This window comes from Carettochelys insculpta, chromosome 15, assembly GCF_033958435.1.
Source record: "Carettochelys insculpta isolate YL-2023 chromosome 15, ASM3395843v1, whole genome shotgun sequence".
Classification (NCBI taxonomy): domain Eukaryota; kingdom Metazoa; phylum Chordata; order Testudines; family Carettochelyidae; genus Carettochelys; species Carettochelys insculpta.
The window spans coordinates 21,260,082-21,286,485 of NC_134151.1; the positions used below are offsets into that span (position 1 = coordinate 21,260,082).

A 26,404-nucleotide genomic window follows, 5' to 3' on the forward strand; every position below is an offset into this window, starting at 1 on the left:
TGACTTTTCAGTTTAGAAAAGAGGAGACTGAGGGGGGACATAATAGAGGTATATAAAATTATGACAGGTGTGGAGAGGGTGAATAAGGAGAAGTTATTTACTTGTGCCCATAATACAAGAGCTAGAGAACACCAAATGAAATTAATAGGTAGCAGGTTTAAAACTAATAAAAGAAAGTTCTTCTTCATTCAGCGCATAGTTAACCTGTGGAACTCCTTGCCAGAGTAGACTGTGAAGGCTAGGACTATACCAGAATTTAAGAAAGAGCTAGATAAATTCATGAAGGTTAGGTCCATAAAAGGCTATTAGCCAAGGATAGGAGTGGTGTCCCTGGACTCTGATTGTCAGAGGCTGGAGATGGATGGCAGGAGACAAGTTGCTTGATCTTTGTCTTCAGTCCACCCCCTCTGGGGCATGTGGCGCTGGCCACTGTTGGCAGACAGGCTACTGGGCTGGATGGACCTTTGGTCTGACCCAGTATGGCCATTCTTATGTTTATGTTCTTACGTACTGGACAGTTTTTTTGTTTTTATAGTATATAGACTAGCACGGCTATCTCTCTGTTACTAGTCCTTGGCTACGTCTACATGTGAAGCCTACATCGAAATAGGCTATTTCGATGAATAACGTCTACACGTCCTCCAGGGCTGGCAACGTCGATGTTCAACTTCGACATTGCGCGGCACCACATCGAAATAGGCGCTGCGAGGGAACGTCTACATGCCAAAGTAGCACACATCGAAATAAGGGTGCCAGGCACAGCTGCAGACAGGGTCACAGGGCGGACTCAACAGCAAGCCGCTCCCTTAAAGGGCCCCTCCCAGACACAGTTGCACTAAACAACACAAAATACACAGAGCCGACAACTGGTTGCAGACCCTGTGCCTGCAGCATGGATCCCCAGCTGCCGCAGCAGCAGCCAGAAGCCCTGGGCTAAGGGCTGCTGCCCACGGTGACCATAGAGCCCCGCAGGGGCTCGAGAGAGAGTGTCTCTCAACCCCTCAGCTGATGGTCGCCATGGCGGACCCTGCTATTTCGAAGTTGTGGGACACGCAACGACTACACGGTCCCTACTTCGACGTTGAATGTCGAAGTAGGGCGCTATTCCTATCCCCTCATGGGGTTAGCGACTTCGACGTCTCGCCACCTAACGTCGAAGTTAACTTCGAAATAGCGCCCGGCGCGTGTAGCCGTGACAGGCGCTATTTCGAAGTTAGTGCCACTACTTCGAAGTAGCGTGCACGTGTAGACACGGCTCTTTAGTGGTTGTTCATTGTTATTGATTTCCAATTCATGCTGGTCTGAAGAGATTGTGCCCAATTTTGGGACTGGAACAATAGAATCAATATAATCAAGTTCAGTAGCTGGATTTGGAACTCCAGTGTGTATAGTAAGATACTCACATGGAGGGGAAGCAAAACTTTAAGCCCTTTTAATAGCTCAATTAATGTGGAGAGAAAAGCTCTGAACCATATAGAAAGATAGCAAAAACACATCAGGACTCACACCCTTCCTCGGGGCGGTAAGAGAGAGAGGACCAGCCCTGTCTCTGGCATGCCAAATAAGTCCAATAGTCAAGACTGAAATCTCTCAGTAGACCCTCCTTGCATGGTACTCTGCTCTGTCATAGGGTCTGGGGCATGTCATGACTTTTCATTCAAATGTCTAGCCTCTGTCAAACCTTACTTCCCTTATGTAGGGGTGCCTTTATCAGTATTAGTATATTTATAACTCTTTTATCACCATATGCCAAAATAAGTTTGTGTTTAAGCATTTGCCAACACTTTATCCTAAAATAGCCAAGTATCAGTTCAGTGTTCATTGCTTACCCAGTATAAACTTTCCCCTTAAATATACCTTTCCTGACAAAGATAAATGGCCCCAAAAAAGCTTTATGCTGACTGCTTAAGTGAATGTCTTACAGGATACAGGCCTCTAGGTTCCTTTGAGATCCTACTGAGTAAAATAAAATACTAATGCTAGGTCTGTGACAGGAGATATTGCAAACAGTTTACCATCATTAGTCTTTCCCATCTTCCTCCCACTGCCCAGGAAAATAAATCTTATATAAAGTCCTAATGTTGATTTTTTTTTTTACACTCTTTGCCCTTTGTTCTTCCAGAGCAGTATAAAGAGGCCTGATGTGAATGTAACTTATATCCACTTTATGGTCACTCTACACTGTCAGAGTGATGGAGAAGAAAACCAGGCTTGCATTATATTTCAGTAAGCTGCCTTCTTTGTCCAACTGCACAGGTGTATGATGGTGCAATTCTAAAATTATTTGTTCAGTTCATTGAAGAATAATTTTTTCTTGGCTTCTATCTGTGTAATAAGTTTCAGCCAAACTGACGGTAGATTTGCATCCTGAAACAAGCACAAATTTAATCCCATTTAAGTTAGCAGTATACAAGGAGGTTCCATAATTACACAAAATTCTCTTCCAAATGTGGAACAACAATAAACTATATACTAGAACTCAAAGAGCTCCTAATGGCATCTTTGCTTTTTCATGGAAAAAGTACATGGAAGAAGTAACTGCCTTAATTACATGGGATGTAATTTGAGCAATGAATTTCAGAGTAAAAGCAAAGTAGCCACCCTTGGCTAGCCACATTGTGTCTAGATCCTACAGCTCATCTGATAGCATGTCAAATTGCCTAATGTTCTCCTTCAGCATAGGAACCTGAGAGCTGAAATGCCTGGGGATAGCAAGGTTAATTATTTTTCTTGCACTGTAGCACTTTACCCAGCCTCTTCATGTTACCCTCCTACCATTCTTTGCATTCTTACCTTTTCATCTTTAATGGTAATATGAAAATACTTACAAAGCATGAATTCTTTTTGATAAAAAGTATATTTAAAAATGCAGACTATTGAACTCAATGGGTAACTGCATATTTAGATTTATAGAAATAATATCCATTGTAATTCATAGGGGTCCCTTTGAGGGAGCAGGGGGAGAGGGAGAAGAGACTTTTGGCTGGAATGTCAATCATTTTGGCAAGTTCACTCCACTAATATCTAACACAGTGGTTCTCAACCTGTTGCCTGTGGACCGCCGGGGGTCCATGACGGTATTGCAGGGGGTCTGTGAAAAAGATAAATAAAAATTATCATAGAAAATAAGTTTTTATTAACTTACAATCAATTATTATTTTAAATTAAATATCTTCCAGTAAAGTCATTAACTGCTGTCCAAAAATCTATGTTGGGGCACCTTTGTTTTATGATTCCTTATTTATGTTTCCTTTTTCATTTAATGACATGTACATAGCAACAAGAATTGGTTTTGATGAGGGTCTGCAAACGATCTGGGGGAGGGGATTGGAGGTCTGCACTAGTGAAAAGGTTGGGAACCACTGCTGTAATGTGTCAGTCTCCCTTTCTATCTAAATTTGAAAGTAATTCTATTGAAATATTAGGCTACCCAAAACACTGGACAAAAATTAGGAAAATGTAACCAAAAATCTTGTGTCTTTCCTCATTTTAAACTGCTGCCCGAGAAGGACTCTCCATCTATGTCTATACTACAGAGATCTTTCAAAAGAAGCACTTCCAGAAGATCTCTTCTGAAAGAACTTCTTTCAAAAGAGAACATCCACACGCGAAAACGTGGATCAAAAGAGCAATCTTCTCTTTTGAAAGAGAGCATCCACACAGCCCCTGCTCTTTCAAAAGAGTGGGCTCCATGAGGACTGCTCTTTCGGGGAAAAGAGAGGGCCTGCAGGGCAGCTACACGTCTTCCTTCAAAAGAAGCTTTTGAAAGGGGGTGCTTTTCCTCAAATGGGAAAGAAAGAGTGATTTCAAGTGCTGCATTCTTTCAATTTACTTTAGAAAGGATGTTTTTTATGTGCATAGATGCTACATGGGATCTTTCAAAAGAGCCTCCTTCTTTCAAAAAATCTTTTGAAAGAACTTGCTAGTGTAGACGCAGCCTCTGTGGTTGATTCTTTCCTGAGAACTGGAATTCACCATAGCTTCATTACTGTGGGAAGATCTATGCAGAAACACAGGTCTGAAGCTGAACTGACTCAAGCTCCATATCCAAGGAGCATTCACTGTGAATACCTGGCCAGTGGCCAATGTGGGTTTCAACTGTGGACCTCAGCTTGGTTGCGCCTGTTGATTGCAAATCTGCAATTCAGAGCAGAGACTGAGATAATAGCAAAGATACCTAACCTATGTGCTCTAAGCAAGCTCAGGCGATTAAAACTACACGTTATATTGAAAGCTCTTCAAACATTTTTCTCTTTGTAGCACTTGTTAATTTCTCTTAGCATTTAGAACACACAGGCTGCGTCTACACGTGCACGCTACTTCGAAGTAGCGGCAGTAACTTCGAAATAGCGCCCGTCACGTCTACACGAGTTGGGCGCTATTTCGAAGTTGAAATCGACGTTAGGCGGCGAGACGTCGAAGTCGCTAACCCCATGAGGGGATGGGAATAGCGCCCTACTTCGACGTTCAACATCGAAGTAAGGACGTGTAGACGATCCGCGTCCCGCAACATCGAAATAGCGGGGTCCTCCATGGCGGCCATCAGCCGGGGGGTTGAGAGATACTCTCTCTCCAGCCCTTGCGGGGCTCTGTGGTCACCGTGGGCAGCAGCCCTTATCCCAGGGCTTCTGGCTGCTGCTGCTGCAGCTGGGGGTCCGTGCTGCATATACAGGGTCTGCAACTAGTTGTTGGCTCTGTGTATCTTGCACTGTTTAATGAAAGTGTGTCTGGGAGGGGCCCTTTAAGGGAGCGACTTGCTGTTGAGTCCGCCCCGTGACCCTGTCTGCAGCTGTGCCTGGCTCCCTTATTTCGATGTGTGCTACTTTGGCGTGTAGACGTTCCCTCGCTGTGCCTATTTCGATGTTGGGCTGAGCAACGTCGAAGTTGAACATCGACGTTGCCAGCCCTGGAGGACGTGTAGACGTTATTCATCGAAATAGCCTATTTCGATGTCGCAACATCGAAATAAGCTATTTCGAAGTTGGGTGCACGTGTAGACGTAGCCACACAGTTCAGTTGGTCTGTGGCCATACTTTAGGCACACATGGGCTCTTAACTACCATCCTCCTAATAAGTGTTTGAAAATAATTACTCTATCCATTTTTATAATAAGAATATCCAAGCCTTTTTGGTATCTTTTCAAAATCAAATCCTTTTTTCTCTAAATCACAGACATTGTGTCCCTGAAGAGTTAGAAGCCCCACTGACCTTTGAGATTGCCTCTTTGGAAAAGACATTGTACAGCTCAGCATGGAATATTGACATGTAATGAAGAGATTGCCATGGCAAATATGCATGTTTATGGAATCACAGAGACAAAAAATGCATAAAACTCATGTAAGTTGTTGGTGCATATGTTGTTGCTGCTCAAGGCTGAAGTAATTTCTCTTTACTAAAATAAGTTTTTGTTTTGTTTTGTTTTTTGTTTTTTTGTTAAAGGCATGCTAACTTATACATTATATTTAGACAAGGATCTTTTTAAGCTTATTTTTCTTCCTTTTCTGTTAGGGTTACCAGTGAAAAATGTCCACTTACCCAAATTGGAAAAGGAAGGTAATACATTATTTACATACATTTGCTAATGACATACATTGATAGGACTTTTGTTTTACATTTCTTTCTCAATTTAAAGAACCATGCCATGTGTACAATAATAGCACAGTAGCTTGAGAAAATCTTAAGTTTGGCATTCTAAGATAAATCTGCTGAAATCTGCTAATTAACTTTAACAGCAATGAACTGTTTTTTGCTGGAGTTTTCAACTCTCACAACTGCAACACTATGCAGACCTCCTTTAAAAGTCTCCTTAACCCTTTATGTTCTCAATTACAGCTTATCAAAAGTTTTTCAGATGAAAATATTTGTAACAAAATTTAGCTTATTTAATGGAAACTTTCACGAACCTTTTAAATGTTCCAGTTATAGGGTATAGTCCAATTTTCATATGAAAATTAAAAGGGGATCCATACTCTCTATTACTATGCGTAGAGATGTGAGCACAGAAAACTCTGCATGATGAGAAACCTATAGCTCATGGATAATGGATTTAAGGTACAAATTTTAAAGTTTAGATACACTAATGTTATATATAGACCAGACATTCAGATTTCCATATGATCAGATCAGGTTCTTTGTGCATGCAGTTACCTAATTTGCACATGCAGTTGTAGTTGCTTGCACAAATGGCTTCTCGGTTGCACATGCATTTTGCTTACTAAATTGGACTCTTGCCTCTTGAAATCTGCTCTTTACTATTGCCAGGTAGGTCTGCCCCGTGAAAGCTCATCACCTAATAAATAATTTGTTAGTCTTGAAAGTGCTACACAATTGCATTGTTTTTTAATTCCAAGGAGGTAAGGCAGTGGTTTGTGCTGTGAGAACTGTCCAGGTGTGCTGTGAAATTTTGCCAGTTGCCCCTCACCACAGTTGTTTGCAGAGACTGCAGGATGACATCACACCAGCTCAAAGAGCAAGGCTGCCTAACTCCCAGCTGCGTGGGGTTTGTCAGTCCCCACCCCATGGTAGCTCTTTGCAAAGCCATTGTGAGGGAAAATGCCAACCCCATGAGACCCACTTTGAACTGGGAAGCAACTGAAATGCTGCTTCCTGGCCTTCATGAGCTGGTGGTGAGCCCGCCTCACTCCCTGCTGTGGCAAAGGAGAGGGAGGGAGATGGGAGCTTCTTGAATCTGGGATTCAGTTTAAATGCCACGTCGGGGAGCGGAGCTGCTTTCAGTGGTTACTTGTTTACTCAACGTCCCTAGCATGGCATTCAGCAGATTTTGAAAATGTGTCTGTGCTCGATGTCTAAGTGGTGGGTTCTGTGGTGGATTTGAAACGTTAATGCATTTGATCCTTGTTTAGCTTGTTGTGTGCACTATTACATTGTGAACAACTCAAGTAAGTCTGTAACCCTAGTAAATGTAAGTAAATGTGACATTTATGAGCAGTCGATTCAGGTGAAAAAAGTGGGTGGGTTGTGGAATTGTTTCTCATTGAAGTGTGCCATGTTACTGAACTGGTTGGGAGCCACTGGAGTAAGGCACCAAGTTGATATTTCCTTATCAGACTTCTGTGTAAATTACCTTTTAAATCTGTGGTACAGCTTGGAACACTTTGCTACATTCTGAGTAACAAAGTATACCTTTATATAAGTGATCAAAGCAAAAAGTAACACCACATCTGGAAACCCATGTTTTCTGATTCATATCTTCACATTCTTTTCTTTATTTTTGCCATTTCTTCAAGGTCAGTTAATAATAAGAGACTCTGCAAATGATTGTCCCCTGCTACTGCACACACGTGAAGATTCTGGTGCATTGGAGGCCGCTTTGCTGAAGCAACAAAAATATTTGGCCTCACAATCAGCCTCAAGAGAACTATGGTGTTGCATCAGTTATCTTCACCACTCCAGACCACGTCCCATAGCATATCCTTTAGTGCAATCCAATTAAAGCAAGCCAATAGGTAAAACTATTTCAACAGTGACATCTTTAGTAATGGATCTCTTGACAAAGAGATCACGATTCAGAAAATTTCTCCTTCACTAAGGGTTTGTTCACACTCAGACAATTGAGACTGCTGCAGTCGATCTTCTGGAGTTCGATTTAGCACATCTGGTAGGAACACATTAAACTGAACATTCAGGGTGTTCCCATCAACACCCCTATACTCCTTGCAGTCATGAGGAGCAAAGGAAGTCAATAGAAGAGTTTCTCCCATTGACCTTCCACTGTGGGGGTGGTGGAAAAAGTTGACCTACGGTACTTTGACTCCAGCTACACTTTTCTCATACTGGAGTCGGGTATCTTAAGTCAACTTTCTTCCCTAGTGTATACCTGCCTTAAAAAAACTACACAAGAAAGCCCTAAAATTCCACAACATAAGCCTGTCAACAAAAATAAAACTGTGCAATCCTTTTGTGCTTACATTTCTCCTCAAAGCAGTGAGACTTGGACATCACACAAATGCCATATCAGACACATAGAGGTCTTCTGTATGTGTTCTCTGAATGCCATTGTGTAAGTCGGCTGGCAAGACGAAGTTACCAACCTGGAGGGCTCCAAAAATCAAGGGCAATGTTGATAAAATCCCATCTATGCTGAGCTGGGCACATCATTAAGATGCCTGAATCTCAATTCCCCAGAAAAACTTTCTGTGCAGAATTGGGACAAGGACACTAGACTCAAGGCTGCCGCAGAAAGTGCTACAAAGACAGCATCAAGATCAGCCTACACTTTGGTGCAATAAAACTGGATGATCTTGAGAAAGCTGCATCAAATAGATCAGCATAGTGGCATACAACCCTCAAAGCTTTCCAAGTTGTTGAAGAGGATGGAAATAATCAATTCTTAGGTGCATCATAGCACTGCTATAGCTCCCCAGATGCTCACACAAGACTTCACCAAATCTGCTCACAAACACGCGTGTCATAATTTAGACTTCAGAGTTGCTCCAGAACCCACAAAAAGAAAATATTGTTGAATCAATGGACTATGTGGGGAACCATCATATGCTTATTATTATTATTACTACACCATCATTTCTGAATTGCCTCAAGGTCACCGTTTCTCAACTAATTTATAATTTACATTTAAATAAAGCCTCAAGCTTTATATCTTCCCTATATTAACATTATTCAAAGGCTTTCCTTTGTTTATGGCACAGAATTTCTGCAGGTTTGTATTCCACACTGTTACTCTAGGTCTCATTTTCGTCCTTGCTAGATCCAGCAGTGCCCACAGTTTGCAGCACTGCTTATTCAAGGCTATCTATTTTTAGCTCATTACTGATGGTTGCACTGAGTTTAGGTTTTTCTTTTCTCCTTCATCATCAGTTCTAAAATCACATTAATTCCTTTTAATATATGTTAAAAACATACATAAAAGGATACAAAACTCAGTGACTTGCTTATGCTGCCTTTTCATTTGCTGTTATCCTAAATTGTTTAATTGACATTTTGGGGAAGCTGATAAACAATTCGCCCACGAATCACTGATACATTGATAGACATCTAGACAGTGCTTGGTCCTGCCCTGAGGGCAGGGGACTGGACTCAATGAGCTCTTAAGGTCCCTTCTAGTTCTAGTGTTCTAGAATTCTATGACTGAGAGCTATTTAATTAAAATGTAATTGTTTCTTTCCAGGGACCTAATTCTATTCTCTTCCACCCCTCCTCAGTAGCCATGTCAAGGTCTAATAATACAGCCACTCAAAAAACCTCTTTCTCCTTGTTCTCAGAGCTTGTTTTGTCACATAATATTTTGCATATCCACAGCACCTTCTGTTTGAGAATTTTTTAAGCACTTTACATGTAAGCCTCAAATAATCCTTTGAGCTTACAACTGGAGATCTGCAGCATGGAAACTGGTGCAAGTTCACACAGAAAGACTGTGGGAGAACCTAAAACAGAACTCTGGTTCCCTCACTTGCCGTCTTTTCCTTTACTTAACCATTCTGTACCATTTACACATCTCACTGAGAGTCATTGTTCTTTGTATATGAAGGGAACTACTACTGCCTGTTCTCTCTGTACAGCTAAAAACTTTATTTAAAAGGTAACTTTTTTCATTCTTGCAGGTGCATATGTGTGACAAGGTGTAATGACCTCATGCAAGAGTCAAAGTGGTTAAGGAGCTGCTCTGGTCCTAGACAGCTCTGCCCCACCACACCTGCAAAGCCTTCACGGGCTAAAGGAGGAATTTAAAAGGAGAGCAGAGCTGCCCACTTGCAGGCAAACCGAAGGAGCACCATGGGAGATCCAGATGCTGAGAGCTCTGATTATTGACTGTCTACCTCGCCTATTGACGAAAAGGGACTCTGGACATTTTGCAAAGTCTGAGACAAGTCTTGGGTTTATTTTCTTCACAAGTCTTTGCTCTTCCCTCCAGCATGGGAAGGCTGGTATGAAGTAAGGCGGCTGCATTCCATTCCAGAGTGCAGTACTCAGCTGCCTGCCTATGGGTTCTGGGTCAGAAGTTGGTGGAGAGGGAGGGCCTGGCTTCCTCTATCCACTTCCTGACGGGCTGGAGACAAAAAGTCTGTCTTGTGTATCACACTCAGGACTAGGAATACCACATATCCCAGAGACTGTGAGGCTTTGGCTGAGGGAAACCTGACACACCTTGCCTGGCAGCAGAATTAGCCTTTGTTGAGCTCTTGTTATTTACTTCTGAAGGGGTGAATGCAATTTGTGACCCAGATGAAGAAATAAGCCACAGAAGAGGACAAACCATGGCAGGGCTAGAGTGACTATCGGCTAGGTGGCACCAAGCCAGAAGAGTGGCTGTCATGCCCTTGCCCTGCCACTAGGCAACGCCTGTGGAACAGACACCTTCATGATGAGCCTATGCAAAGCTATTAGTAATGCAAACTCTAACCATCTGGACTTCATAAGGTGTAAATCCCACCATATGTGGCATATTGAGGATGGCCAGAGATGCTTCCTGTGCATTCTCTATCATGAGTCCTTTGGGGCAGAATGGAAGTCCCTGGGGAGGACCAGGAAGAAGATAAAGTGCCCATTATTGATCCTCTTTAGATGTTTAGTCTGAGTCCTCAACTACTGAATGTTGCTAACACCTATATAGGCCTTACTCATGAAGTTCTGGATGCAAACCTTGACAACCTGACCTTATTTTGGTGATGTGACCTCATGCCTGACTGACCAGTATGGAGAAATCTTGCCCTACTGTTAATGTTGGAATCAGAAGGTTTCCATATTATTTCTCTGTTTGCCTTGCACTGCCCAGCGCTGTACTGGAGAGTGAAGATCCTGATTTTGCAAAACCTTTTGGTGAAAGGAGCACAGACCTGTAGATAAACAACCAAACTGCAAATCAAAGCCTAGGTTCTGGTTCTGGCTTTGCATCATCTTAGCACCTGCAATGCCAATAGGGCAGTATGGCCCAGTACACCACAACAGTAAGCTATTTATAGCTGGTATGGTGCACTGGAAAGGGAAGAAACAGAACATGGGACTGCAGCTCCTCCAGCACAACTGTATCACGCCCAGCCCTTCCACACAGGGCCTCAGAGTTCTCTGTCTGTACAGCAGCCAGCTTTGCCAGAGAACTGCGCAGGGGGAAAGGCTGGTGAAGGGGGGGTAGTACAGTCATGCCAAAGGAGCTGTGGTATGAGGCTACCCAGTGACCCCAAGTTTTGCTTCTTTCCCTGACTTGATAGCAATAGACAAAAGGTACTATAAAACATTGCAAGTGTTATGGCAATAGCCAAATTAAAATCAAGGTAACAATTTGCAAAATCAGGCATGTTCTGTCATGTTTCCCCGTCCTTCATCACAATTCTGGGGAAAGCTTTTTTGAAACAGTGCAGAGAGAATTAATTATGCAGTGCAAGCTAATAATTGGAGTTCTGTGAACACCTGCCCTGTGCTGTAATACATGCCAAGGGGTAAACTGGCAAATGGTTTACAAAACTAAGCGAACCTACCAAATTTCTTCTTATAAGAAAGAGTCGAGAAATATAACGTATTGAAGCCTGTACTGCTATAGTCTACCAGACTCCTTTCACTGTCCCTTCTTCACTCCCAAGCCCCAAAAAAGAAAAGTATTTTGGGGAAGGTCAGTAAGTTTACATTGGAATTTTAGCTGCACCTTCTGTAGCATATCACTTGTGTCTTTCTAATGCATCCTTATTTTCCAAACAACCCACACCAGCAAAAAGATCACTTTTGTAATAGAAGTACAGATGGAAGAGTTGATCAGCTACAACAATGAAGCTAAATGCAGATGATCCACTTGGGTAAAAAACTTGTCATATGTGGGACCTGTGTCTGCCAGGGTCATCCATGTATAGTCCCTTTTGAAGCATAGACTTTAACTGTAGAAAGTCTGGAAGCTTCACTTCACTTCACTTCACCCTTTGTACTGCAGGTGTAGGTCATCTACAAGTTTCCTTCACTTCACTCTGTCTCAGGACAAAACTTCTAGCTGACTACAGGAGTACTCCAGTTGTTCTTCAGTCTCAGTAGATCTTTACGATGTCCAAGATCTTCCTCTTTTGCATTTTCCTTGTGATTTCCATTTGAGATCTTGACAAACTAGGCTGAATGATGGTTTTTTGAGAGTGTGGCCTCGCCATCCTCACTTTCTTCTCTTGACTTGAACATAAAGCGCATCTTATCCCACTCCTCATCTGTGAAAATAGGGGGTGATAATAGGTACATGCTGTCACCCCATAACTGGAAATTTCCCTGGGAAAAGAAGTAAAAGTCAGAGACAAATCAGTTGTGGTGGTTTTAGTATGCTGGTCAGAAAGAAAGAACAACAAGCCCTGATAACAATAGCAACAACCAAATAAAGAGTATTCATCAGTTCAACAGACAGAATAGATCTACACAAGAAGCCTCGGTCAACAGAAGTCACTGTCAGGAGGGATTTCCTGGCAAAATGTCTGTCAACAGATTGCATCTACAGGTAAAAGCAGATTGAAAGAGCAATCCACTCTGTCAACAGAGAGCAGCCAGACTGCCCTGCCCTCCCTTGACGGAATGGCTTACTGGAAGCTCTATAAACAGGGATCTCAGGGGAACTGGAAGCCCTGTTTGTCGACAAAAGGGCCCCGGAGCATCTACATAGCTGTATTGTCAACAGAATACTGTCGAGAGAAGTGTTGTACCTGAATGGGGAGAGGTCTGATGCTGTCGGCGGATGTGCTGGGTTTGTCGACAAAGCAAATTTTGCGTGTAGATGCTATACAGTTTTTCCCAACAAAAGCCCAGTTTTGCCAGGAAAACCCTCTCGTGTAGACGTAGCCACAGAGTATTTACAGCAACAAGAGTATTAGTTACAGTCCGAAGAATAATGTTTTACTCTACAATAAGAGCAGACCTTGGATGTGGGGGTTAGAATCACCTCACATATACTCAACCCACTTATTAGGCTACGGCACCAAACAGAAGACACTGGAAAATTAGAACATGGAATGGGGCAAGGTAGTAAAATTCCAGAGTGCACTGCTAAGCTGCAAAGTATAGAGAGGGGCCTCAATTCAAACCCACTTCGGGTTGCTGCCCATCTAAAAATCTGAATCCAAAAAAATTCCCTTGGAATTCAAATGCTCAGCCTATGACCGGAATCAGTTGAAGTTGCTAACCCTGTGCTCACATTTGTTAGGCCCATTTGTAGCAAACAAGTGTGTGACATTCATCTCTACATTTTAGCTAAGGTCTTTTTGGTTAGTAATTCAGGGACCACAGCAAAAATAGTCCAGGTCTGGAGCCAAGAGATAATAAATAGGCTAGGCTATAACTGCATTATCTATCAGTAGCCTCATCTCAATAATTAATCCCACACAAAATAAAGCATTAGTGCTGAAGGTAGCTACTTTGGTGCACCAAATTTATTTCTTCCTTTAGAAAAGTACCAAGACTATTATAGGTGGAACTGGTAACTACACCCACAATTAAGGTTTCCCTGTACTTTACATAAGACCTGGTTGTTTATAAGTTTGCCAGATTGTAAGTTTTCAGGCTGAAACTTTCCATGTTGTGTGTGGTAACCATATCTGAACTTCAAAAAAGTGAACACTCCTTCTCAGGGGGTGTCCGTCTGTATCAGTATCTACCAACTCACCTTGTATTAATGTGCCCCTCTTAGGAGTGTCCTTTTGTTTTGAAAGTTCAGCTATGGTAACCCTAATGTTGGGTATTTCCCGCAAGTTGAACTTTTCTGGAAATCAGAGCAAAAATGGTACAACCATTTCCAGGAATAAGATTAAGAAAAAAAGTCCTTTGGTGATGGTTTTTTTAAAAAAAAAAAGATGAAGAAACCATCACATCACAACTCTTTGAAGGAGGGGCTTTATTTGGCAGGGATGTCAACTTGGGTGTCAGGAATGTACCTTCTGCTGTTCTCTTGAGGAACTGCCCAAATCTTGCAAAATCTGGCCTTTGAAAAACTGAAGTTTGCACATACTCAGTAGTGACTCATCAGAGTTCAGCAAGAGACAAAGTGGGTCAGGTAATATTGGACCATATTCTGTTGGTGAGAGAGACAGCCTTTTGAGCTACACCTACCCTCGAACAGCCTCAACATAAAATATTACCTCGTGCACCTTGCCGCTGATATTCTGGGACCAACACGACATACAGCTTCTTAGAGTTTGGAAATTAAATTCTCCAGAGATAGTGTTGATACTGAGCGTACACCATCCTGCGGTTTCAGGGTCTGAGCAGGATTTTCCATGTAGTAACTGCCATGGTGTTGGCATGAATGGGTGATGTGTGCTTTTAATGGTCTAATTCCAGGCAGCTAGGTTCCATGGAAGTGGAGGATGCCTGACTGGATTGCTGACAGGATACGAGCTGGCCTCTGGAAGTTAGCAGAAGGAGCAGATTGAGACAAAATCTATGGAAGGGAGTAAGGGAAGTCAGGAAGACTGGGTGCGGGGGGCAGGGAGAGAGACTGGTTAGTCAAACAGCCTGGAAGTGGAGACGTGGGGATAACAGAAGCAAGGAACCTGGTGTGTAAAGACTGAGACAAAATGTAGAACATGGGGTGAGGGCAAGAGAGGGAGTTGGACTCACTCTCCAGATTGTAATACAGTGTGATCCGCAAATATCAGCTACAAAATGCATAGGGCTTTTTGCCAGCTGAGTGCTTTCTGTGCACCGTGGTGTTGTGTTACCCTGGTAGGAAGTTGGTAGAAACACTATTGGCTCCTGTGAAACTCCTGCTTATTTTCTGTGTTGTGAGATGAGAATCAGGCCCAGTATGTGAGCATGATCATGGTTTCTTGAACACCTTAGTCAGGGCCGTGTGACTTTTGCTGTTCCTGAATGATTCTATTGCTATTGCTGTGCCACTCACTGGCATGGCACTTACCCTACCAAGCACTTACTCAGTTGGTTGTTTAATAATGTGCTTTGCTCAATGTTGCATCTTTTTGCCTGAGATAAACCCTACCTTGCTGAAAATTGTAGAGGATTGCCTGAGGTGTAGCAAGTGTAGCACATCAATGGAAGTCTCTCTCCATTAGAAAAACTGCCTCTCTGGGAAAAAATAAAAAGGAAGGCCAAACAGGAGATCAAACTAGATTTGTAGTTCTACATCTCTCCTAAAAAGAGCTAGGGAAAATAAAAAAAGTCCGTGACATGATGTGAGAAATGGCTGAATGTTTGGAGGGGAATTCTTGGATGGATGAGATCTTAAAGGAGACATTTATCTTGATTAAGCAAGTTCATTGCAAGGAGAAGGAGTAATATTTGAGTTGTTTTCTGTCCACTATTTATGAGACACAAAGAGCAACCCCAGCAGAACTATGAAGTAAGCTCTTATCCTGTTCGTGGCAGATTCTGGAAACCAGAAACCATTGTGCAATGGGATCTGTAGGGTCTCCAGGAAACTTTGGGTGCGATACAAAAACCTTTTTATTCAGACCTCACAGACATGAGCTAAGTAGAAAGAGGACCTTTTGGAGCAGAGAACCACCAATTATACCCTATTGTAGTAGTGGTTTAGTGATGTACACAACATTCTAGAAGCCTACTGGTGAGAATTTTTCCGTTGATAAACCAAGGAATGCACATCACGCTTTTGCATTTTGGGATATGACCACTAGAGTGTAACTCAAGATTCCATCAATCTTTGAACTCTAAGGCACAATATTTAAAAGAATCTAAACATGCCGTTTGCATCACCTTATCAGCCTTCTGGATGCAGGTCAGAGATAGCTATGGCTCATAGAGCGTCTGTGTAGTTAGGTAGAGAGGAACACAGGGAATAAATAGGAGGCCCAGAATAAAGACGTTGTGAGTGTATTCATATATTTAACAAGGTATTTAATATATACTGTCATCATAGAGATCCATTCTGCCAGCCTTATACTTGAAAAGTAGTGCCACCAGCGACAATCAAAGAACAGCTTGTGAAGGTGCTGCTCATCACAAGTAATCAGGCCCCTTTTGAAGGTCAGGGAAATTTCTTGCTGTGTCCTGCTTAGGCTCTGTAGTGTAGACAACCCTTTGCTGGTACAGCTGTACCAGCACAGCCACTTAGAATAGATGCAGTGTATGCCAACAGAGATTTTTCTGTCATTATAGGAATATCCTCCTCTGAACAAAGTAAGCTATGCCAACAGAAGCACCAATTCATGAGAAGTATGAGAAAATCCCTCCTTAAAAGACTGGAATCACAGCAGGGAGAATAGCAAGAAGAGAGAAATGATGCCCACAGGAACAGGGTGTGAAGCTCTTGTATCTTAAGCTAGGTCTACATTGGCCATAGAAGATCAAACGCGTAGGTTCAATCTTCTGGGACATCATTTCATGCATGCACGAAAGGGCACGTTCTGGGTCAATGTCTGCCACAGAACTCCTTGCAAGGCGCAAAGATAAAGGAGTGTCAATGGTAGGAGCGCTTCTGTCAACATTCTGTAGTGAGGATGGGGACCAATGTCAACAGCTGCAAAATCAATTCTAGATATGCAATTGGCATACCTAAAATTGCATAGCAGCTGTTAACATTCCTGGTAAGTGTAGCTGTAGCCTGACTTTGCATTCATTTATTACACTGAACATGACTTGTATTTAATCACACTAGATAAGTATTAATTCTAAAATCCCCTTTCAATGAATTTAAAAGATTATCACTTGATTATAGGATCATCCAGCTGTTACTGTGCGAAGAACGATCTTGCATTAGTCCTTCCTCTCCCATGCCCATCCTTCAGTTAAAAGGAGTTACACAAACCAATCCACATAAGGTGAGTACCCATTGCCTTATTGAAAGAGTGTTAATGACAGCAGCTGCTGCACACAGCTCTTCTGGGAACACAACACGTTTTCTGACAAAAGCACTGATAGACAGGGGCTGCCTGCTGACCTGGGAGAGAACGAAAGGTTAATTTAAGGGATTAAATGTGAAATAAAAAACTGTGCAATTTGCTTATGGTTTGCCCAGAGCATTGAAGAATATCTTCCTTTACATGTTTTAAGGAATTAAGATTGAAGGGGAACTCAGAATGGATCCTTTTTGAGGTGAAGGTACATCTACACTGCAAGGTAAGCCCAGGCTCAGACTCAGATTCATGCACAAACCTCGTTCTATCTACATATGGTTCTAATTCAGGCCTGGGACCAGGCCTCTAGATCCCACAAGGATGGAGGGGTTTGAGTTCAAGTCTCCTGGAGGTTTAGGCCCAAATTCCATCACTTTGCAATGTAGACACAACACAGACGCAGGTTTACTTGGATCCTGTGAGTCCATTCCTGCTAGCCCACAGTCCCAAGTGCCAGTGTTCTTTGTCCTTTCTATCCCAAGCTTGCCCAGTCAGTTCCCAGGAAATAGAGGCAACCCTTCTGGTTCAAGTGCAGCTGCTTGGTGCTTAACTTTGCAGTTTGGTCTGACTGATGAACTGCAAGTGGCGTGAACCCTCTCCTGCATTTATAATGGTCACCAGTGTGAAGACGTGCTTAGCAAAGCCTGTGACTAGCTGGAGCACATCCAGATTTGGGTTACTAGCTAATGCCAGGTGAGCAAACAGTTTGATTTTAGCAGAAGTTCCAGGGTTGCCCAGACACCCCAGCTAATAGTGAAAAAGCTGGCAGTATTAGAGATTCACTGGATCAGTGAGCAGTGCAGGGAGCAGACCAAGTAGCTCAAGATTGACACTGGAAAGCCAGGGACAAGAACTGTACCTGTGAGAACTCACCACCATCATGCCCCTTAACAAGATACGTGAGCAGATGCTGTATATTCTGCTGTGTACTAAGCCACCAGCTCTTTCCTGCAGCCTGGTCAGCTGGGGCAATAACCTTCTCACTTCTGAATCCAGTATAGGGCTGGAGCTGGAGCCAGCAGGTGCCTGATGAGACTGGCAAAGAGCTTCTTGTACAAGATCAGTCCCTGAAGTGGCTTTACCACTGGTGCAGCTGCAGCTTATTGTGGGTTCTTACCTGAAGGAGCTTTTTGATACTTCCCCAGAAGAGCTGCCAGCCATATAACCAGCACCAGAAACACAAAAGACAGAAGTAGCCCCTGATCCTGATTATTTTGGCTCCATTTCATTAATACACAGATGAGAGGGATTTCCAGTTTATTACCCAGTGGAAACTTTATTGGTAACCACAAGACAAGAAGTTGTGCTGCCACCTTAGTTGTGAATAATTGTGACTAAAGTACATTGATTTGTCAAAATTGTGACAAGTGATATAAAATCTTTCTAAAATTACTCTTTTAGGTCACAAAACCTTTTTCCCCCTGGTCAGGTTTGTAGATCTGTGTGAATTCATTTAACTACCACCTTACTGCCCAGATTGCTCAATAACAACAATAGAAACAGCTTAAGATGTATTGAATTCCCGTACATCACTTCCCTGAAGGTTATAAAGTAATCATTGTCTCCTGCATGGTATTATCTTCATGGGTATTAGTTTATTGTAAGTGTTACACTAACAGAACTGAGTTACAAATGATAGTTAAGTTTTTATCAATGGTCTATTAGGGTATGTATTTATCATGTGTAATTTACAAATGATTTGCAGAATTTTCACAACATAGAACAATTCTAACTTACTTAAAATGAATACACTTCTGTGGTTTGCTTGGTTTGCTGTAAATGACCCAGTGATCATGTGTGTAATTCAGAATGAGGCAGGCTAGTACATTGATTTACTGTAGTAGTCTTAAGCTGTGATAATAGCTCTAACTGACAAAGGGAGTATCTATACTTTCAAGCACGCCCATAGTGTTTAGACTGGAAAGCAACAATAGTAATGAAAAACACCCAGTTTTGGGGACAAAAAAGTTCCTCTTGAAAAACTTCCACCTTCAAGAGGAATTTTTTCTTCTCGCCCTCCCTGTACTGTTGACAGTCATGCTGTGTGTACCACCGATGGCTTCCTCCCCACCTCCCACCCCACTTTTATTGACCTCCTGGATGTTTCCCATAATGCCCAAGTAGCCACTCTGGGCAGCACTTTAAACTCTGCTGCTCTGCAGCCAAGTAAACAGACACCTCCCCCTTTTAAGCCCCAGAAATTTTAAATTCCATTTCCTGCTGGCTGTGTTCTCACACCATCTCCCCAGCTGATCAGATCTGGCTATTGCTCCAAACACTTCCTGCCTGGGCCTTTGTGGAGATTTTGGATCTTATCAGTTTGTGGGAACAAGAGCCTATGCTGCCCCAGCTGTGAGTGATTCATAGAAACTGGGACAAGTATGGGCACATTTCTTGTATGAGAAGGGGTATGATCAGGACCCACTGCAGTACAAAGCAAAGATAAAGGAGCTGAGGCAATCATACCACAAGGTGAGAGAGGCAAATCATCATTCTGGCGCTGCACCAAAGACATGCCATTTTTATAAAGAGCTGGATGCAGTCTTGGGTGGAGACCCCCCACCCCTATTGTCAAGAATCATGAAGATACTCTAGAAGGTGCCAAGACAGCAGAAAGAGGACCTAACCCAGAGGATGAAATGGTAGAACTGGATGAGGATGTGGGTCCTCACAGGGGGTCACCTGGCATGGCAGATAGCCAAGAACTTGTCTCAAATCCCAAGGCAAATGGCAAAACTCAACAACAGTTTGACATGGAGCAGGAAGCTGTCACATCCCATTCTTTCATGGGCGTGTGTTACTCAGATGTGGAAGGAATGGGCTGCAGTAGGGAAGCAACTCCAAAACAGAGGCATTTCAGCATCCCTCATTGTCAAAGGGGTTCCTCAAAACCTTCCTGATGTTAATGGGAGCCCTATGGGCTGCTCTTGTGGCCCTAGTGTCTGTGTACCCCAGTGCTGTGCCTCAGTGCTCCACCCAGGAGTGGATATTTCCCTCTTACTTTCATGCAGATGATGTAAACAGCAGCATGCAGCTATGTATTCTGTGGCAAGGCAGGCTGGCGCACCAATTGGAATACGTGTGCCGTTTATGGCCCCGTCACAGTTAGGAAAGCCCATCTCTGCAAAGCCAGTTACTGTGCCATTCATATATCCCAGAGGCACAGTCCTCCACAGCAAAATGTGATTTATTGCCCGAACACACCTGCAGAAGTGCAGCCCCCATTATAGACTTTCCCACCCCAAAATGATTAGCAGTCAGTAGCTGCCAGCTTCCACACAACAATTACCATACACTTCCCTACCAAGAGGGCAACTCGCATATGTGTGGTCTTGCATCACAATTTCGGGAGGCCAGCTCAGTACACATCCTAAAGTGCTGTAGCCACTGGTGTGCAGTCTGCACCCGGGTGCCAATGCTGTAGCCCAAGAACAACAGTCTACAGTGACCAGGCGCTCTGCAACAGCCAAATGCAATGCAAGTTTGCTGCTGTCTGTGTCACTCAGTGGTGTCTGCCTGCAACTCCTCTTCCTCTGTCAGTAAGTTCAGAAAAAACTCTGTTGCAGTGTGTGATGATCAGCATAGGAAAGAAGCATGGGATCCGTGATGCTGAAGTGCATAGCAAAGGCTGGTGGTTTCACAAATGGTATAAAAGGGAGCCAGAAGCCCATGGAGAGCTGGGAAACAAAGCCTGATGGGACATTTTTCATGTTCCCAAGATGTGTTGCTCTCATTTGGCATTTCCACATTGCCTAGTGAAATAAGTTGTCATCTCTAGGTGCTTTTGGGTGCATTGCTCAATCTGTCTATGCGCACGCTAAAAAAGTGGTCATGATCTCTCAACAACACCAATGTAAACTCGCTTTGGCAACTTTTTTTTGGTGATTTCTGTGTGTTGACTTTAATTTCATTACCAAAATGTTGCAGTGTGGACATGACAAAAGATATACTGAGATCAAACGGCTGGACACTGAAGTGACCCAAAAGCTAGAAATAAGGCACAATACCTTAACAATGGGGGTAATTAACAAATGAAACAGCTTAACCAGGGTTGTGGAAGATTCACCATTCCTTGAAAATTTTAAGTGGGGTTTGGATTTTTTTTAAATGATACAATCTTGCTTGAACAGGAGTTAAACCATAGAACTTCTCTGAATTATACAGGATGTCAGACTAGATGATCACAGCAGACCTTTCTGGCCTTAAAATTCTATGAACCTTATAATGACTTGTTTGCTGTAAATTCATTATAAATTATCCCTAAAACAGATATAAATATTACACTGTACTATCTTTAGCATGTCTATAAATATTCATTTCCATTACAGGCAGTCATTAAACTGAAGTGTTACTTCTTTCCAAGCAATGCTTTCCCAATTAACATCAGTAGAATTTTTTATTCTTTATCTTTGTCCTGATCTGAGAATAATTTGACCCACTTAGAGTCCCAGAACTAGTTCTGCAGAGTGGGCTTTTTAATTTTCTTTAGAATCGCACCTTAATTTCTCTATATCCTAGAAGAAAGCTCAAGTTTGTGTTTTTGAACTCTCCAGAATATGAAAAACGCTGCCTTAATATTATAAAAGGGACCTGCAAAGGAACAAAATAGATTGTGCCCTTTTTATATTGTTATGTATAAAGAAGGTCTGAAAGGGTATTTGCCCCTTTTCTAAGGCTTTGTCTACACCAGTGGCTCCCAATTTCTTCAGTAGCATGCCATGCTTCAATGAGACAAACGATTCCACAGTGCACCCATTTATTTCAGCTGTATCGACTTCTCATAAATGTCACATTTACTTACATTTACCATGGTTACAGTCCTACTAGAGAGGTTTGCAACACAGCAGTGCATACAACAAGCTGAACAAGGATCAATGGATAAATGTTTCAAATCCACTGCAGAATAAACTTCCTTAGACCACAAGCACAGCAACATTTTCAAAATCTGTTCAGTGCCAATGCTAGGGATGTTGAGTAAATGAGTAACCAATGAAAGCAGGATCCCCGCCCCATCAGCCTGTTGGAGCGAGGATGCAGTATTTAAACCACGTCCCTGCTCCAACAGGCTCCACGCCAGCTCAGTCAGATTGGAAAGCACCATTTCAGCTGCCTCCTGAAGCAAATGGGGTCCTGCAGGGTTGGCATTTCCCTCATGGTGGCTCTGCAAAGAAATTGATTGTTGGGGAGGAGGGAAATTGATGATCCCCACACTGACTGGTACTCCAATAGCCTTGCAGCTTGAGCCTCAGCTGCCTCAGGGTCACCAAGTCCACCCCCCAACACACACCAACCTCATTGTGGCTCTGCAAAGAGCCACAGCGAGGGGCAATTGACAAAACATCACAGGTGGGGACTTTCTTTCCCAACCACAAGATCAGATAAGAACAACAATTTTTCACTCTCTTCTTCATACCAAGCTTTCACATACTTTAAGAGATATGTCCCCTCTTCAGTCTTCAGAGCTGGACTAAAACAGCCCCAATTAGTTTAGTCTTTCCTTTCCATAGCTAGAATTGATGTATCTGAAATCGACTTACTTGACTCTCCTCACTGAGGGAGGTTGCCTGGAGTGTATTTTCCCCTGACCTCCCTTGCTTCTCATGATAGCAAGGAGTACAGGGGCTGACTGCTGCTGACTGCAAATGCCATAGCTAGAATTGCGTATCTGAAATCGACTTACCAGCCTGGTGTAGACTAAGCCTTATACTGGATGCCTGGACAGCATTAAGGAGTGATTCAATAACAGCCTGAATAACTGCAGTATGACCATTGAATGTGCCTTTGGCAGAGTAAAGGTCTGTTGGTAATGTCTTTACGGCAGGTTAGACCTCAGTGAGGCTAGTATTCCCATGCTCTTAACCAGGTGCTGTATTTTGCATTTTTCTTTGAAGCTAAGGGTGAAGTGTTGAGTCCAGGGTGGAGTGCTGAGGCACTGCTGTGTTTGAGCTGGTCTAGAGAATATAATCTACAAGGAAAGGAAAGACTAAACTAATTGGGGCTGTTTTAGTCCAGCTCTGAAGACTGAAGAGGGGACATATCTCTTAAAGTATGTGAAAGCTTGGTATGAAGAAGAGAGTGAAAAATTGTTGTTCTTATCCACCGAGAACAGGAAAAGAAGCAGAAGTGGGTCTGTTCCACAAAAGCTCATCACCTAATACATTATTTTGTTAGTCTTTGAAGTGCTAGTGGACTGCTGGTTTGTTTTGTTAGAATACAGACTAACACGGGTATCCCTCTGTTACTACAGAACAAGAAGTAGTGGGCTAAAACTGCAGCAATGGAAATTTAGGTTAGGGACATTAGGAAAATCTTCCTAACCATAAGGGTGGTTAAACTGGAACAAATTACCAACAGAGGTTGTGACATCTGTCATTCGCGGTTTTTAAGAGCATGTTAGAAAAACACCTGTCAGAGATGGTCCTGATGATACTCAGTCCTGCTTCAGCGCAGGGAGCTTGATTAGACACCTTACTGAGATCCCTCCAGCTCTGCATTTCTACAATTCGGTGACTGGTGAGCAAGGGTCTATCAGCAGCTACTCTGAAGCTGAGATACATGTCACTTCACTGTATATAGCTGTGTAATTATCACTTCCCTGCAATGTTACATTTTCAAGACCTCTCTGCCGGACCGCAAGACTGAAATAAAAAGAATGAAATTCATTCATTCAGCTGTTTTTTTCAAAGGCAGATTTCCTGCTCGAAGTTCGTGTGTTGCTACGTCTTATGGGCCGTGTCTACACAGCATTTCCCTTTCAGAGGAGGAACGCAAGTGAGGGTGATCGAAAAGGCAAATGAAGTGCTGGTTTACAAATCTTGCACCTCATTTGCATAATCTCGCATGATCAAGTTTCCAAAAGAAGCTTTTCCAGAAGCAAAAACAGCTGCGTAGATGGGGTTCCTTTGAGGAAAAAAAAACATGCCTGAAAGAGCTCTTCTTTCTGAAATGAATGAGGGAGAAGGGTTTTTCCCCAAAGGAACCCCATTTACATGGCTGTTTTTGCTTCCAGAAACAAGATTGTGCGAGATTTGTAAATCGGCACATCATTTGCATTTCAGATCACCCTCATTTGCATTCCTCAGAAATGGAATGCTGTGTTGATGTGGCCATGGTGAATATTCAATAAGTCACCAATTTTTTTACTTCTCTATGTTATGCTGCGAAATGTATTCACCTGTGATATGCTGAGATACATAAAAATTAAGGCTGGAATTTTCAAAATGCCAGAAGAATGAAGTGCATGTATCTCATGGATTTTCAAAAGGTTCTTTTGAAAACCCCAGCCTACATAAACAAAATTTAGATTGAAAAAGACATTTACTCTTTAGCTGTGTCTACGCTACAGAGTTCTGTCGACAGAAGTCACTGTCACGAGATTTTTGTTTTTTTAGTAGCCATCCTTCAGTCTACGTAGACTATGGATCGCGCCCTTCGTAGGTCCATTTGGGATCATCATTTGCAGCATCGACTGTGACTGTGAAGGCCCACACGAGAGTGACAGTCCTTGCTGCATCTGTTGCATGTGTAGTGGGTGTCTGGCAGGTCCTTACTGTGCTTTCTGTGCGCTCGCTTCTCCTCTGCTAGCTGTCTGATCTTCATCTCACCCTTCTGAAGGCCCTTGTGTAGTTCCTGCCTCCATCTGTTGCAATCATCTGCCAGCTCCTCCCAGCTGTCTGGCTCAATGTCTACCTTCCTGAGGTCCCTCTTGCAAACATCTTTGTAGCACAACTGGGGGCATCCGGGAGGTCTTTTGCCAGAGGCTAGCTCGCCATACAGGATGTCTTTTGGGATCCTTCCATCATTTATCCTATGGACATGGCCAAGCCAGCGGAGCCGTCGCTGCCTGAGGAGGGTGTGCATGGTTGGGATTCCAGCTTGCTCAAGGACGGTGGTGTTGGGCACTCTGTCCTTCCATGATATTCCAAGGATGCACCTGAGGCAGCGCAAGTGGAAGACGTTCAGTCTCTTTTCCTGGCAGGCGTAGGCATACGGGGTCCAAGACTCGCTGCCGTAAAGGAGGGTGCTGAGGATGAAGGCTCTGTACACTTGCATTTTGATGTGGGTGTACAACTTGATGTTATTCCACACTCTCTTGCTGAGTCTGGAGAGAGTTGTGGCTGCTTTTCTGATCCTACTATTTAGCTCAGTCTCCAATGACAAGGTGTCAGTGATGGTGGACCCAAGGTAAACGAACTCATGGACGACCTCTAATGAATAGTTGTCAATGCTGATTGATGGAGGTTCAGCAACGTCCTGACCAAGTACATTTGTCTTCTTTAGGCTGATGGAAAGCCCGAAGTCTTTGCATGCTTTGGAGAACTGATCCAGCAGTTTCTGAAGCTGGTCTTCTGTGTGTGACACTACAGCAGCGTCATCTGCGAACAGCATATCTCTGATGAGGACTTCCCGCACCTTAGACTTAGCTTTCAGCCTTGCATGATTAAACATTTTCCCATCAGATCTTGTGTGCAAAAAGATGCCCTCTGTTGAAGATCCAAAGGCATGCTTTACGAGGAGGGCGAAGAAGATCCTGAACAATGTCGGAGCAAGGACGCATCCTTGTTTAACGCCACTCCTGATGCTGAAAACATCCGATAATGTGCCGTCATATTGGATGGTTCCTCTCATGTCTTCGTGGAAAGACTGGATCATCTTGAGTAACCGTGGTGGACAGCCTGTCTTGTGGAGCAGTTTGAACAGTCCATCCTTGCTGACCAAGTTGAAGGCCTTGGTCAGGTTGATGAAGGCAATATAGAGTGGCTTCCTCTGCTCCCTGCATTTCTCCTGCAGCTGCCTCAGAGAGAAGACCATGTCAATAGTAGATCTCTCTGTGCGGAATCCACACTGTGATTCGGGATACATCCTCTCAGCAATCTTCTGGAGTCTGTCGAGGATGACGTGAGCGAACAGTTTACCAGTGATGCTTAGGACGGAGATTCCACAGTAATTGTTGCAGTCGCTTCTGTCTCCTTTGTTCTTATACAAGGGTATGATGTTAGCGTCGCACATATCCTGTGGAACCTCTCCCTCTCTCCAGCACAGGCACAGTAGCTCATGTAGGGGTTCCAGGAGGGTGTCCATGGCACACTTGATTACCTCTGGTGGTATACCATCCTGGCCTGGGGCCTTTCCTACTGCAATGCTGTCAATGGCTTTCTTCAGTTCATCCACAGTTGGTTCCTGATCCAGTTCGTCCATTACTGGTAGGAGCTTGTCGGCATTGAGGGCTGTATCAACCACAATGTTCTCGCGTGAGTACAGCTCAGAGTAGTGCTTGACCCAGCGCTCCATCTGTTTGGCTTTGTCAGTGATGACTTCACCAGATTTGGATTTCAGAGGTGCCATCTTGTTCTGGGTGGGTCCTAATGCCTTCTTGATGCCCTCGTACATTCCCCTGAGATTTACCAGAGTCAGCACTGGTCTGGATGCTGCTGCACAGCTTGAGCCAGTAGTTGTTGACACAGCGCCTGGCTGTCCACTGTACTGTTTTTCTGGCTGCTCTGAGTGCTTGCAGGGTGCTCTGGCTTGGTGAGCGTTTGTGCTCCAGGAGTGCAGCGCGCTTCTTTTCGATGGCTGGAATCATCTCATCGGAGTTAGCTTTGAAC

General features: G+C 43.3%; 1 long non-coding RNA gene across 1 annotated transcript in view; it reads left to right on the forward strand.

The window, feature by feature from the left end:
- Nucleotides 1-26,404, forward strand: part of LOC142021305 (uncharacterized) — a 43,519-nt gene that overhangs the window by 16,587 nt on the left and 528 nt on the right. Inside the window, exons 2-3 of the long non-coding RNA XR_012647658.1 lie at nucleotides 5,173-5,337; nucleotides 5,509-5,553. This is a non-coding gene — a long non-coding RNA (uncharacterized LOC142021305). The remainder of the gene's footprint in view (nucleotides 1-5,172; nucleotides 5,338-5,508; nucleotides 5,554-26,404) is intronic.